Source organism: Dermochelys coriacea, chromosome 1, assembly GCF_009764565.3.
Source record: "Dermochelys coriacea isolate rDerCor1 chromosome 1, rDerCor1.pri.v4, whole genome shotgun sequence".
Classification (NCBI taxonomy): Eukaryota; Metazoa; Chordata; order Testudines; family Dermochelyidae; genus Dermochelys; species Dermochelys coriacea.
In genome coordinates, this window is record NC_050068.2 from 249,432,457 (window position 1) to 249,448,527 (window position 16,071).

Sequence of the window (16,071 nt, forward strand, 5' to 3'; positions counted from 1 at the left end):
TTTCTCTCTATATCTTTTTTTAAAAGGACTTAATGAAAATGTATGTTCAGGTGTGGTGGTTGATGTTGTGTGTGTGCTCTATGAAATTTGCCAGGATGCCCTTCCAGGCTGGGAGTTCTGACCACATTCTGGTGTGGCTGTTGTTTCATTTCACTAAACTCATCCTCAACTCTCTCTCTCTCCTTCTTGGAGCTGTTGCCACCTCCCCCTTTCTGGTGCTACTTTCAAAAGTTTTACTACCTTTAATTTTATTTATTTAGTCATCCAAGGCCCTGAGCCTTACCCACAGGAGTAGTCCCACTTAACTCAGTGGAATTACTTGTGTGTAAAGCAACTTGCAGTCTTGTTTGCAGGGTCAGGGCCTTAGTTTGGGGCTATAAATGTTGGTAACGTTCTCTAAAGGTGTCATTGGAAAAATGTAGGACGGAGGTATTTACGAAACTGTCTGCGATGTTCTGTCACTCAAAAGTAGTTGCCAGTGGTGCTGGAACAAGTTCTGTCATGGGGGTGCTGAAGGCAGAAACTATGTCTGCTGGGTTGTTATTACTACTTTAAACCAGAACCCCCAGCACCTATGGCAGTTGCAGTCAGTTGGATTGTCCTTGTTTATCACCCAGGATTCATTCTGGATTAGGTAGGCAGCAGAGCATTGTCTGTGGCACTGCCTCCTTTAAGGACGCCCAGCAGGAGCTGTCTGTTTTCAGAACTCCCTGGAATGCCTTTCCATTTGATTCAGTTTCTCCAGGGCCATCTAATGTCCCTTCTTCCTCTGCTGTGGAGAGGGGATGGGTGGAAGTCTGGATACAATGTATAAGTAAGCTGGGACACCTGGGAAGATTTGTGTTTTTTAACTAAATTGCTGTACAGCCCCCAGGTGTCTTTTCTGCAATAGAAGCTTAAAGTATTACTTAAATAAATAAAATATCCTCCTGATCCTGTGTTAGGGCTCCATATTCCAAGGGCGCTGAAGGTTGTGAACTTTGGTTTAACACTTGTAAAGCACATTATGAGCCTTAGATGTGGAATGTTGTAGAAATGCTGAACATTATCTGCCCTCTGAATTGTGGTGATGTTTTTATCTCCCAGTTCTTTACTTATTAGCCAGACTAATACATACTGTGGCTTCTCTCTCTCTCTCTCTCTCTCTCTCCATCTGCTCTGACTTTAGTTTATTCACTGGTCTGTAGGTATTGTTCAGTATTCCAGTCTTTTAGTTAACAATTTCTGGGGAAAGTTTCCCTTTGATGGTTCTCTTTTTCATTTTCTAGGTCTCCTCAATAATCAGGTGCTATGCATATGTTTCCAGTATACTTTAAGCATTTGCTGTATTTCATCTCCATGGTGTCCAGGCCAAATTCCAACTCTGGTAATTACATCCTGCCTGCCTACATTCCCTCTGCAGTTTTAACCAGCTATGATGGCTCTTTCACTTTCTGTCCTAAATGGACTATGTGGTTTTGCTTCTGCATTTCATTGCAGCAGTGATGGATTTGATGGTTGGTTTTCAGTAACCAATGAAGCGATCAGTCTAAAAGTACCTTCATGGGGAAGAGGTTTCTGAAAGTAGACGAGTTTTTCATCAATCAGAAACAGGCATGAAAAGATCCAACGGCTGGAAGTTAAAATTAGATAAATTCAGACTAGAAAGAAGGTGTAAATTTTTATCAGAGAATGTTGGAACTATTGGAACAACTCACTTATGGACAGTGATGCTGGAACAATTTGTATAATGGGGTTCTGATGTAACCCACATAACTCCTGGGTGTGGTGTTCTGTCCCCTCTAGTGGCACCAAGACCACTTAGAGATGAATAAGTCAGCCTGCTACACCATGATCTAAGAGCCATGTGGCTTTTAGCTCATGCAGTAGAGCAGGGGTAGACAAACTTTTTGGTCTGAGGGCCATATTGGGGTTCCGAAACTGTATGGAGGGCCAGGTAGGGAAGGCTGTACCTCCACAAACAGCCTGGCTCCTGCCCCTATCCACCCCCTCCCACTTCCTGCCACCTGACTGACCCCCTCAGAACCCTCCACCCATCCAACCCCCCTGCTCCTTGTCCCCTGACTGCACCATCCTGGGACCCCTCATCCCTAACCACCCCCCGACCCCACCTCTATCCAACCCCCCCGTCTCCTGACTTCCCTGACCCCTATCCACACCCCAACCCCCTGACAGGCCCCTGGGACTCCCACGCCTATCCAACCACCCCCTGCTTCCTGTCCCCTGACTGCCCCCTGGGATCCTCTGTCCCTCATCCAATCCCCCCACTCTCCACCCCCTTACCATGCCACTCAGAGCACCAGGACTGGCAGCCATGCCGCCCGGCTGGAGCCTGCCACACCGCCAAACAGTCTCTAGAGCACCGGAGCAGGCCGGCGGCTCTCACAGCCTCGCTGCCCAGCAGGAGCTCGCAGCCCCGCCACTCAGAGAGATGGTAGCACGGCAAGCTGAGGCTGTGTGGGGGCAGGGCCGGGGCTAGCATCCCCAGCTGGGATCTCAAGGGCCAGGCAGGACAGTCCCGTGAGCCAGATGTGGCCCACGGGCCGTAGTTTGCCCACCTCTGCAGTAGAGGCTCATGGATTTAGCTCCAGAGGTCCCAGGTTTGATCCTGCACATTGACGATCGGGGTCTGTTAGGGTTACGCTGAGAGCCTCTGAACCAAACTGTAAACCCTGTATAGATGGAAACCACTTCAAGCTGTGGAGTTGTAGCAGCACCCACAGTTCCAGCACCTATGCCTATGGTGGATGTGGTGGCTTCTCCATCACTTGTAGTCTTTAAATCAAGACTGGATCTCTTTCTCAAACATATGCTATAGGACAAACAGAGATTATTGGCTTGATGCAGAAATAATTGTGTGAGGTTCTTTGGAGGAGGTCAGACTAAATAATCATAATGGTTCCTTCTGGCCTTAAAATCTATGAATCCTTGAAAATTAGTCTAGGGCCAGATCCATATGGGTGACCTTTGTGCCCATGTGACGCTTCATTGATTTCAGTAAGGATTTATGTGTGTGGTACGATATGCCAACTCAGATCCAATTGCACAGTCAGGGCCTATTGCTCTGCTCCTCTATCACTGGAGCCAATGTGAGCTTCACAATTCATTCAAAGGGGCAGAATCAGGCCTTGTAGTTATAAATGGCTGTGGGAGTGAAAGGAATGTACTTGTTTTTTTGTTTTTTTTTTAAACTGGGCTCTTGTCTTTGAAAAGTTTTTCATTTAAAATTAAAGTGTATTTTTCAATGCTGTATTTCTTAGTATGGAAAAAATCCATTCTCCAGACTTTCAACTCTATTATTCTGGCGTGTTTTAATGCCTCAGGTAGCTGGGAGTGGGCTGATGGCATACAGGCACTGTACTGTGTAGTTTGTCATAGATTCATAGATACTAAGGTCAGAAGGGACCATTCTGATCATCTAGTCCGACCTCCTGCACAGCGCAGGCCACAGAATCTCACCCACCCACTCCTGTGAAAAACCTCACCTATGTCATCTCTTGGGATATTGAGTCAGGTACTGATGGCCATGAATACTCAATGTCTGATGGGTATTTATGCTCTCCCTAGGTCTATTGCTTGTTGGTTAATAATTAATCTAATTGCTGTTTTATTATAATAATCTTGTTCAGGTTGGAGTAAATAATTGCATCCCCCCACCCCAAAATGGTTAGTTTGTTAACTTGCTCTGTTTGTACAATTTGGGATGACAGTTTTGAGAAATTCCCTTCTAATAATCTTCAGGAGTGAAGTTTACAACACAAATTCAGAGATTTCTCCCTCCCATTAATGTCCTCAAGAACATTAGTAACATGCCAAATTATCTGTGGAGGTGGCCACTCCTCAGGCTTGCAATCCAATGAGTATGTATTTATTCTACTTGTAGGCAATTTCTATGGTGCTCATCACCGTAGAAACTGAGTTGGATGAATAGTAACAATTTCTTTTTTGAAAGGGATAGCTGAATGCTCAAAGCATCAGGTCTGAAATTCCTCGGCTTCTCCAAATCTAATCCTGGATTGACTCAACCCCTTCATTCTCTGAGGTAAATACATTGAGGTCCTTGCAGATTATTGTGGGAGAGTCTTTTGGAGGATGAGACATGAAAACCAAAATACTGTCTATTCTGTGTGACTAATAAAGATCGTGGGGCACTTTTTGTAAGAGAGAGGTTTTTCCCTGGAGTCCTGACCAAAATTTCCCTCTGCTTTCCCTAGTGTTATGCAGTATGTTGGTAGTTTGTCTGGCTGATGTCTTCCACTCCAAGGGAGTTTATCCATAGTCACAGGTTTCAGAGTAGCAGCCGTGTTAGTCTGTATTCGCAAAAAGAAAAGGAGTACTTGTGGCACCTTAGAGACTAACAAATTTATTAGAGCATAAGCTTTCGTGAGCTAAAGCTCACTTCATCGGATGCATGTGAGCTGTAGCTCACGAAAGCTTATGCTCTAATAAATTTGTTAGTCTCTAAGGTGCCACAAGTACTCCTTTTCTTTTTATCCATAGTCATTTAACCTCTTCTATTTCCTTTCCATTTACCCTTCTCTGCAGATTAGGGGATAGGCTGGGATTGGGATTTGGGTCTGTTTTATGCTTTTAAACTATAGGTTATATTTAGTAGAATGTTCAAGTGCCTCTTTGGTTATTGACACTGAATAAATGTATTTATATATTAACAAAGCGCGTTTTATTTTCAAAGCATTTTACAGATTTTACAAAAAAGAAAAGGAGTACTTGTGGCACCTTAGAGACTAACAAATAAATTTGTTAGTCTCTAAGGTGCCACAAGTACTCCTTTTCCCTTTTGCGAATACAGACTAACATGGCTGCTACTCTGAAACAGATTTTACATTAACTGATACTCCCAACACCCCTGTAAGGCAGGTAGATTAGAATAATAAAAACTAATAAGACCTAACAACCCAACAAAAAGTGCTATCTTCATTCTACAGATAAGGTCTAAGTGATTTGCACAAGGCCACAGAGACAATGTCAGAGCTGGGATTATAATTTGCAGCACCCATTACCTTGTGAGCAAATTCTTACAAAACCTCAAGCACCTTGTAGTTTCAGTTGGTTTGGAATACCAAAGAAGAAAGTGGGACTGTGAGAATATTCCAGCTAAGATTGCCACAAAAAGCCTCTTGGGTTTCCACCAAACCAGGGAAAGAAACTTCTGGCCTTGTCTCAACAGAATTCCTCTTGCTCTTTCCTGTATAGTAGTTCCTGGCCTTCCTTTGATACCATTAAGATGGCTACTCTGCTGCTATTTTGCAGTTAAGGATGCTATTTTAGCTCAGATGATTTCCTCTATTAAGCAAGCAGACCAACCAGCGTCTCGGAGGGAAAAAGAAAAAAGACCAGACTTTAGGAGTGAATGTATTAGACTGCCTACCTTAGCAATAACACTGTATCAAAGTTATTTGAAGTAGGGTGACTGACCTTGTAGGTCCCCATCTGATCTATGTTCTTTGATTATTTGTATTCCAGCAGTGCCTACAGGACCCCTCTGAGATGGCGGGCTCCATTGTGCTAGGCTTTATACATGCACACAGAAGAGCTTGTCCCTGAAGAATTTAGAATCTAAATACACAGGATAGACAAATGGTGGGAGATAGGAACCATTATGGTTCCATTTTACACATGGGAAACAGAGATTAATGGCTAGCTTTTAAAGGTATTTAGGTGCACTAAAGATGCAAATAGGTGTCTAGTAAAGTTTTCTTAAGTGCGTAGGCATTTAATTCCCTATGGGACTCTGAAGGGAGCTTTCTCCAGGCCTCCTCTGCTGAAATGGCCCAGGGATCCACTGAGAGAAATGTGCCAGAGGAAAGACTCTGGGCCCCATCTATACTATACAAACTACAAAGTAAAACTATTTCCCCATGTTTATCCCCACCCCACCCCCCACTGTTCCTCAGACGTTCTTGTCAACAGCTGGAAATGGCCCACCTTGATTATCACTACAAAAGGTTCCCCTGCCCCCCCCCTCGTGCTAGTAATAGCTCACTTTAAGTGATCATGCTGGTTACAGTGTGTATGGTAACATCCATTGTTTCATGTTCTCTATGTATATAAATCTCCCCACTGTATTTTCCACTGAATGCATCCGATGAAGTGAGCTGTAGCTCACGAAAGCTTATGCTCAAATAAATCTGTTAGTCTCTAAGGTGCCACAAGTCCTCTTTTTCTTTTTGCGAATACAGACTAACACGGCTGCTACTCTGAAACCTATACAAACTATACAACATATATAAACTATACAACAGTTGGTTGTTACCCAAGTATGGTGTAAAATGGTTCAGCCCAGTGTGGAAGGGCCCAAATTGTTTTAGAACTGGACTTTTAACCCCTCCTGCACTCTCTGTCCAAAGTTTCCTTGGATTAGAAAGTAGTTTCTGAACCCCTATGTTACAACATTGTTAGGCCTCCTCAATGCAGGCCAGGCCAAACTATTTTAGATCCTGCTTAGGCAGCAATTGCATTTAACAGCATTGCTGATCGTTGTGGTTTGTGTAGGGCAGAAGGAGCCTTAAGCTTGCAGTGCCAAAAGCCAGTCTCCAAACAGCAGAGCTGTTCAGTGTACCTAAGAGTTGAGAAGTAGCAGAGGTGTGAGCTGGCTGAATGATAACTAGAGTCACTATTTTACTTCTAGAACAAGTCTCCCTGTAGCCCATGACAGGGGTTTTGCCAACACTGGAGATTTGCCCCAATTCCACTGCAGTTACATTGTACTGGTGCTAATAGTGGCTTTGCCTGTCTGTGCTATGAGTTTGCTTTGGTGCAGCTACACTGGCATCTGGCCCGACAGTTGAAATCAGGGCAATTCCCCAGAACAGACAAGTCCATAGACTGCAGCTTCCTCATTTGCACTGTAATATAGCTGAATGCGAGTAATGGTATTTGTTGTTCCAGGTCAGATAGCAGGACAGCAGTGACTTGCTGATTTTCTTCAGCACCTGAAGTGTTTAATGATCAAATTATTTCTATTGTTTTTTTTTGACACATTCCAGGCCAGTGCCTTGAAGGTGTTTACTTTGTAACATGACCTGTGCTTTGCAATTCACAGCTGACACACAAGCCTTAGGCACACATGTAAAGCCCCTGGGGACTTTGTTCAGCTACTACTCCCAGCAGCTCCGGATTAAAAGCAACAAAACAAACCTCGAGGTGGCAAATTCCAAATCTTGAATTTTCAATCATAAGCATGGACGTGGTATGCCATTAACCCCAGACTTTGCAGAGAATCCATCACACAGCATATCTGTGCAAGGCGTAAAGGATTTAATATCCAAGATGGTGCAGCCATATTGCTTTCTTTCAATCTTCTAATCCCTGCCCATCCCTATCAAAACAATAGGCAAGATGCACATGAGGTGGCATAGGCTACCAGGTTCTTTGGTACCAGTGCACAGATCTTTTGGGTGTGCAGGAAAGTTGTTGGTAGTGAACTTTCTCCTCTCCTGTTCCCTTCCCACCAACAGGATCATGAGAAAGGGAGGCTGCTGTTAGCTATCATTCCCTCCTCCTGAAGACGAAGAAAGGAGCTGGCTCCCCACCATAATCCTGCCCCAACATTTCTCCAAGAGAAACTTGCTCTCTCATGTGCACATCCTGAATCTGCTGGAGCAGAGATGGAATAATATGATTTGTACACATCAGGTAGCTGGAAAAGAATTGTCACCCCGGTGTGTTTGGTCTGCTTTAGCTAGTCCAAATGGAAGACTTTCCTGAGAATTCTTCACCCTACTACCCTGTTAAATGTGCAATGTTTCTGATCTGATTAAATTAGTCCTAAACCTGAAGTCCTTTAGGATGGACATTAATGCTGTGATAGGCTGTTCAAGAGAAGACAGAAAAACCAAACCTTCAGAGCACTAGCACTACACGTCTGCTTACCAATATCCCCTGTGTGGTATTCCTTCTGTTAAGGTCACCATGGTGAGTGTGAATACTTACAGGGAGAGCTGAGTGACCCAACTCAGAATTAAGTATGTCTGCATAATAATTAGTGTCAACCACTGCCTTGGGTCACTTGTAAGATGTCTGCACCCATTTAAGAAAGCTACAGGCAAATGCAAAGCATCCATAAACTTCAAAGTAAGTAAATGCTCCACGGTATCAAAAGTGATGTTAATATTGAAAGAGAGAGCCATTCTAGCTGTCCTCCCCATCATAGACAGCTCAAAACATGGAGAAGTCTCCTAACACTTAGGATACTCCCGTGGTGCTCTATTACAAATGCCTTTCAGTATCTGCCCTCCTAATCACGAGAAGAAGAATATCAGAACGGGAGGCCAAAATATTTACTGTTAGTTCAATATTAAAATGAATGAGGGAGATGGTTTGGTGGGATGCACAGCTCTTTTGGTTTCAGAGTTATGGAAACGCATGCTGTACTGGAGAAGATTGAGGTGAATTCTGTTCAGAAGCAGGGTCATGAAGCAGTAAGTTTATAAAACTCCATCAGAACCCTCTGAAGTCCTAGTCTTGCCCAGCCTGAGACGAGTGACTGAGGTGAGAATACTTAGCACTATATAGTGTTCTACATTTTCAAAGTGCTTTGGAAATGTTCAAGTGTGACCCTGCAGATGACTTTTGTTGCTGTTCTTTCTGCTGTTTTATGATGTATAAAGAAGGCCTGCATTTTTTTTGTTTTGTTTTTAAAGGGTTTTCCACTTGGAATATCAACTCTGTTTTTGCTTGAAGTCCTGTTGGAAGTCTCAGTAGACGTGTACTAATAGCTCTCACAACTTCGCTGAAGGGGCAGGATCTTGAATTGTAACAAAGAATTCCTTTCTCCAAAATGTTAATTATTCACTGAGGTAAAAAAGAAGCTACAAAAACCCAAGATTTAAGTAGCTGAATTAAAAATCCCTTTCAGCTTCCTCCCTTGTGATGTCACCATTTCAATAATTCTCCAGTCACAATAGAGTCTTCCAGGCTAGACAGGACCTGACTTTCTAATGTAAAAGACAAGTAGAACCCCCTCTACGCGTCACTTTTCTTTTCAGGGTGGGGATAAACAGGGGTTTGTTAAAATGTTTCAGGTATTCTTTATCCCTCATAAAGAAGTAAAAAGGGCACACACCAATTTTTTCTTATGCAGATCACCTTTAACTTGTAAATTAATCCAGTCAAAGGAGGTGTCTCCCTCCCCTCAAATCCTTTATTGCTTAAAATATTCTATAAGTCTAGCCTGGACTGAACCCCTGCAGCTTTTTTGCTCATCCAAGTGGAACAGGTTCTGTGTCTCTATCTTGGAGAATTCAAAGATATCAAGGCTCTCTGACTGCCCTCCACATTTCTTGTTTTCAGTGTTTTCTGAATTTTCTTGTGGTGTCCTTTCCCCTCCTCCCCTCCCCTCTCCTCCCCTCATTTCCCAGAGACTGAATCTTTATTTGAGGTCAAAGCTCCTCTCTCTTCTTCCAAAGCCCTGGCAAGCAAGCCTATGTGGGGAGATCAAATTAACAAAACAGCCTTTTGTAGGTCCTGGAACATGGCTGTAGAAGAGTAAGTCAAATCCTCACTCTGATTTATACTTCTCCTTAGAAGTGCGGGGGATAGGGAACACTTTGTCCCTGCAGACTCAAAGTACAATTAGAAGTGTGATGAATATGTTATAAAGCATCCCCTTAACAATAGTCATAGAGAACACAGCTTAGAGTCTTTTCCCCAGACCTGGCAGGTGATTAAGAGTGATTAAAAGTCCACATATTATATGCCCCCAAGGGCTTGGAAATAGGCATCCTAGTAACTATGAGGGCAGTTAGCACCTAATTTAAACAGGATGAAAGCAATGGACCCTCGTGGATCCAAAGTAAATGAAACTTGGACCTATTAGTGCCACCAAAAAATTGTTAAAAAGAATATTGGCTGCTTGAATGTGCACTCAAAAATCAGGACCTGCCTAAGATAAGGTTACATGCTCACTTTTAAGTCTGTCCTTCCGCATATATGCATTGCAAGAAGCTTTTCCTTACATGAGATATCAGTATTTTTATAGAAGCGTAGACACGTGTAGTGTTTTGTAGGGCCGTTGATTACTCTGTACGCCAGACCAGCAGGATCCGAACGAAAGCTGTTTGTGTACAAGATGCACAATGAATGAGGACCTTCACAAGGTGGAGGTTTGCAAGGTTGTAGAAAAGCTGTATGACAGTGTGGTGTACTTGAGAATTCACTTGGTATATTTGTATCCTAAGCAGGTTCCTGCACAAGGGGAGAGAGTTAAGCTTGTGTGTGCGGCCTGAACATTGGCATTTCCAGAGCCAAGGTGATAAAGCTGCAGGGCATAACACAAAACAGGGACAATAAAGCAGAACAATCACAATTCAGTGACCCCTTAACACACACAGGGCCCAGATCTGCCACCCTTACTCACGCTGAGTAATCCCTTACCTTTGAGTAGTCCTGTTGAAGTCTATGGAATCAGTGTGAGTAGGGCTTCCTTACCCTAAGGAAGGAGGTGAAGGTACTTATCCTGCATTCCAGTTCTGTTGCTTCCTCTCTTACTGCCTGAAGGAGAAACTGGCTCCCCTGCTTCAGACCAGTGAGAGGACAGCAGCTTGGGCTGCTGTAACGATTACAATAGCTAACTTTTTGGTGTAGTCCCAGTGCTGTAATAGGAGCCAGGATTCAAAGCAAGAGATCCACTCCTTGACTGTGATCTGTAAGAGTCTCCTGGATACACAAATTTAGGCTTGCAGCTTTGTTCTTCTTAAGTCCCCAGTAAATACTCCTCTTTAGAATATCAAGTTCACAGGTCCATCCTTTAGTGCTTCTAGCCTAACTTTGAACTGCAACTAGCTAGTCTAGCATCCTCCTCCTTGATTTGGTTAATAAGTAGCCTATTGCTACCTAAATTCCTCAGATTTATCACTTAGAGGAGGTAACATTTTTAGACATTTTGTTCATTACCTGTATTGCCATCGTGTGTGGTGAAAAGAAACTGGAGGTGCTGATAGTCTGCTTTGTGCTGTATTTGCCTCCATTCACTTGGGCCATTCATTTTTATTCCTTTCTTGTACTCGATCCCGTGTCTCTTTGAACCATTTGAATTAATGTGTCGATACACATTGCTGTAAATGTCCAGGAAAAGATAGGTGAAAATAATTTGCACTTACCTAGTATCTTTCACCTGAGGAATTGGACCCAGATCCACAAAGACACTTAAGTGCTGCAAAATCACAGGAGCAACACTGCAATCCACAAAGCCTGAGTTAGGCACTCAGGCTCTGATGCTGACAAGATGCTGACAAAAGAGCCCTGAGCCCTGGCACCCCACAGGGCCAAAGCTAATGAAACCTCACTACTCCCCTGTTAGGTAAGTACTGTTATACCCCCAAGTAATAACAGATTTCTAGAGTGGTAGTAGGGCTTCTGTTCTTTGTAGGCTGGAACAACTAGCGGGTGGCATGATCATACTATCTATAGTTTGTGATGCACTATTTAGCCACTAGAGGGTGACATGGTCTTTCTGGCTCTCAAACAGGTTAGGGATTCCATCCAGTAGCAAGGTAATCAAATTGTAAAGCACCCCCAAATTATTCTTTTTCTTTATCTATTAAGGAGTCATTCCCATTGGCTTAGTGGTCAGTACAGTATGTAGACATATGTAGTCTCTGATCTCTTAGCTCTGAGTTTCTAAAATAAGTAAACCAGCCTATGAGGATTTAATGTACCATTAGGTTACTGACTACAGGAATCACAGCTGGCTTCTTGCACATGACAGCACAGACTCCTGGGAGAAACAGCCTGTTCCCCTCTTGATCCGATGTTCAGGTCTGTGCTGGCTAGCTTACCAGTCCCTACTCATGCAGTGACAAAGACATTGTTTTTTCCAAGTGACATAGTTTGCTGAACATTTCTGTCTCCAAATTAGGGTGCTGGAGACATAGTTCTATTTAGAGCTGACAACTAGGCATAAAAGAAATATTAAAAATGTACAACATTTCCAATTTGACAAATCCGCTCATCTAATTCAAAACCAAACAAAAACTGCCTTTTAGACTGAGAATTTCCTACTGATACCATGAACTGCTTCACGCTTTAATGAGGTGCAAAGCTGCTTTGTTGTGAGAGAACAGGGATCCAGTGACGCATGCATTGGATGTACTGGCTGATGTAAATGACTCCAGTACCATTAGTGGAAGCAGATTACATCTGAGGGTGGCTAGGTAAATAAAGAAGATCAATTTACAGCACAAATAGGAGGTTGTAAATTAAATGTGTCTAGGCTATTGGGGATGTGGGAAGGTCGTGCTTTCTCCCAAAAATCTTTTTTATTCTTTGAAAGCTGGTGCAATGTGCTTTTCAAGTCTCAGTTAAGACCTTGATGAAAAAGTACGTAACATGCTTTACTTTGATCACAGGGGTATTCGCATTTTTACATTTTAGTTTTAATTTTTAAAGAACTTCACTGAGAAATTTGAATTTTAGAGTAATAAGCACATCAGCTCTGCTTATGTGCTTATTACTTCTATTCCCTTGTTTTTTATGAGGTGGGTGACAAAAACAGATGTTTTCACAGTTTCTTCTTTCTCGTGATGCTTAATTCTGAACCAAAATCATAATCCACTGTGACATTATATCTGGTTGCTGTGGAAAGGCTTTGGAGGTCACAAATGAAGGATTGTAGTTGCATTATTTAATTTTTACACTTATTTAAAATATATTTTCATGTAGCTCAAAAGCAGGAAGAGAAGCTGAACTTTAAATCAGAAATCCTGATGTAAAATCCTTAGTATAAAAGAAAAATCTGCAGGAAAAAAAAATCTCATGTACCTGCAGAACGATTTCTAGGAGCAAATTTTAAAATGCCCTTTTATAAAAGTATGGGATATTCTTTAAATAAACCTGCTCCACACCATATAACCACCCTCACCCCCTGTGGTGGCCTGTAAAAAGAAAGTGAGTAGTCTCAGACCAGTTCTTAGTGCACAAGCATCTGTATCGCAAAACCACCATAACTGGCACTCCATCAGAGATGGTGTTGGAGACCAAATTGCCATCACACTCAAGGGGGTAGGTAGACATACGCGATGTGCTCCATCATGTATTGTTTATCTAGAGCAGCAACATTTCCTGTGGAGTCTGGCAGGTTCTTCTAAAATAGGCCCCAGTCTTTTAAATACTTAAGCATGTAGATAACTTCATTCATGTGAGTAGGTCTACTGATTTCACTGAATGAAGATGTCGAAGAATTAAGTGTATGCAGAATTGGGGCCTTTTTGATCACATAGCATGCAATAGCCTACTCTAACAAATATGTGAGAGATTGTCATGTTGCAGCCAAGGCTTGATCCCTAAAGATGGCCTTGCAATTGTGGCTCTGTGCTAGGACTTAGGAGAGCTGGGTTCTACTCCCAGTTCTGCCACAGACTTTCTGTGTGACCTTGGGCAAATCACTTAATCTCTCTGTAGCTCAGATCTTCATCTGTAAAATGGGGATAATACTTCCCTATCTCACCAGGTTGTTGCAAGGATAAGGCTATGTCTACACCACCACTCTTGTTGGTCAGGGGTGTGAAAAAACACCTTTCTAACCAACATAAGTTTCACCGACAAAAGCACTGTGGACAGCACTATGTTGGCAGGAGATGCTTTCCTGACGACATAGCTACGGCTGCTCATGGCTGACGGGAGAGCTCTCCCCCACCAGCATAGAGCGGCCATAAGGGAGACCTTATAGCAGTGCAGCTGCACTGCCATAAGCACCAACTCCGTGGGTCCTGCAGGGCTGCAGCACCCACAGGGAAAAATTAGCAGGTGTTCTACACCCACCGGCAGCCAAGTTCCCCCACCCCCCATCCCCTCCTCACCGCCTCCTCTCCCAAGGGTGCTGTGTCTCCACTCCTCCCCCTCCCACCACTTCCCGCTTGCTGCCTAACAGCTGTTTGGCGGCGCTTAGGACTTTCCGGGAGGGAGAGGAGGAGAGGGGACATGGCGCGCTCAGAGGAGGAGGTGGTAAAAAAGCGGGGCAGAGGGGGGACTTGGTGGTAGGGGTGGAATTGAGGCGGGGTGAGGCTGGTGCAGGGGTGGCCAGGGATGGAGCCGGGGGGGTCAAGCACTCATGGGGTAGAGGGGAAGTTGGTGCCTCTGTGCAGTGGTACAGCTGTGCCACTGTAACATCTGTAGTGTAGACATAGCCTTCATCTAGGAATATGTGGGAGATGGTCACATAGAGTGGTGCTGTGTGGGGTGTCCTATAAATAAATCAGGCCTGGTCTACACCTAAAACTTAGGTTCACCTGAGAGACATAGTTAAGCTGACCTAAGCCCCAGTGTAGTCTAGTCAGCATTAGGTCAACAGAATAATTCTTCCACCAACCCAGCGACCGCCTCTGGGAGAGGTGGATTTACAAGAGCGTCAGCAGAACCCCTCCTATCGCTGTCGCGTCTGCGACACAGAAGCGCAGTTTCAGTGCTGTTGCTGTGCCAAGGTAGTGTTTCCAGTGGTGGCAACATGCCTTCAGATAGCAAAGGGATCAGTGTGTGTAAAAAAATTTCAAACTGCTGGATAACACCCCACTCTCATCCTTAGAAATGCCCCCCCCCCTGACGGGTCAGGACTGAGGTAGAATCATGGAATATCAGGGTTGGAAGGGACCTCAGGAGGTCATCTAGTCCAACCCCCTGCTCAAAGCAGGACCAATCCCCAACTAAATCATCCCAGCCAGGGCTTTATCAAGCCAGGCCTTAAAAACCTCTAAGGAAGGAGATTCCACCACCTCCCTAGGTAACCCATTCCCGGTACGTAGCCATGGCAGCATGGGAAAGCTTGCACTACTGCAGCCTTTGCTCTACCTGTTCCTTGGATAAAAAGAACTTGAGCCTTTAGGGTGGATGGAGTGTACCCGACTGACAGCTCTGAATTCACTATTTAAAAACATGTTTTAACAGAGGGATTTTTGTGCAACAACACTTTCCAGCCTACCTCAGCCTTTCACATTTGCCTCACTACAGCCTTGGTTCAGAAGCACAAAAGAATAAAAAACAGAGAGTCAAAAGAGAGCATTCCTTAAAACTCTCTTAGCAAATAAATTAGCTGGTTTTAGTCTCTGCCTCCCTCCTTTTTTGGCAGTTACAGTGGCCTCCTTCACATGGATCCTTTGTCCCTGCTGTGGCTGTCTGCCAAGGGTGAGACAGGCAGGTGAGTGGTGCACAAGGGAGGAGTCTGGTGACATGCTATAGCAGATGCATATTAATAGATTCCCCAGCCTGTCACCAGGCTTTTGATTTGATTCACTCCACTCCCACCCCCAGTTTCTAGGGCTACTGCTCAGGCCTGGGATAAGGATGATGCCATTGTCTGCTGGATCTTGGATGGCTGATGCTGCTGCCACCTCCACATCTATCAAAAGACTTTGCACCTTTGCCCAGTGCCTTAACTTCCTGCCTGGCTATAAGAGGTGTCTGTGTTTCCACGGCAATAAGAGGAGGAGCCTGCCAATCACTATACACTGCACGTGCTGCACGTTCCCAGCCAGGCCAATGTCTTTGCTGCTGCATTAGACTCAGCAAAGGAAAGAAGCCAGGCAGGCAGCTTTGCAAACACAATATCTCAAAGAGCAAAAGCAATTGTTTTCCAGTTGCAGTGTTCTGCGTTCAAAAAATGTTTCCTATATAGATGGAAATGCTCCCATATCCAACATTAGTGGCATGGAGAAGTAAAGTACATTAAATCCTTTCAATGGGAAAAATGACTTGTATCAGGATCCAGTGATTTTATAATGTCTCGAATGTTTTGGAATTTGAACAAACTAAAGATACAGATTGTGATAAGAGATTAACCAAACACAAATGGGTCTTTCAAAGGTAATGCAGGTTATGAATCAGATTTGTTACTACGTGCATGGAAAGTTAAAGTATGTTAATAATGATGAAAATAAAAAGTTAAAAAACAGAAACTTCCATCATGATTGCAGAGTCCTTGATACTAAATTCTTTGCTACAAATGGGATAGTTTACAGATTCATCAGACCGTCTTCTGTTTCCCCCATCCCAAAACACACATGCTCTTAGCTCCTCCAGGAGCTGTTGATATTTGGGGAGCAAATGTGCTTGAGAAAGTGG

General features: G+C 43.7%; 1 long non-coding RNA gene across 1 annotated transcript; it reads left to right on the plus strand.

The window, feature by feature from the left end:
* Nucleotides 1-40: 40 nt before the first annotated feature.
* On the plus strand, nt 41-7,975 carry LOC119849684. The gene is made up of 3 exons (XR_005290531.2): nt 41-1,366; nt 3,953-4,042; nt 7,479-7,975. It is a non-coding gene; the product is annotated as an uncharacterized LOC119849684 (long non-coding RNA).
* Nucleotides 7,976-16,071: the final 8,096 nt, after the last annotated feature.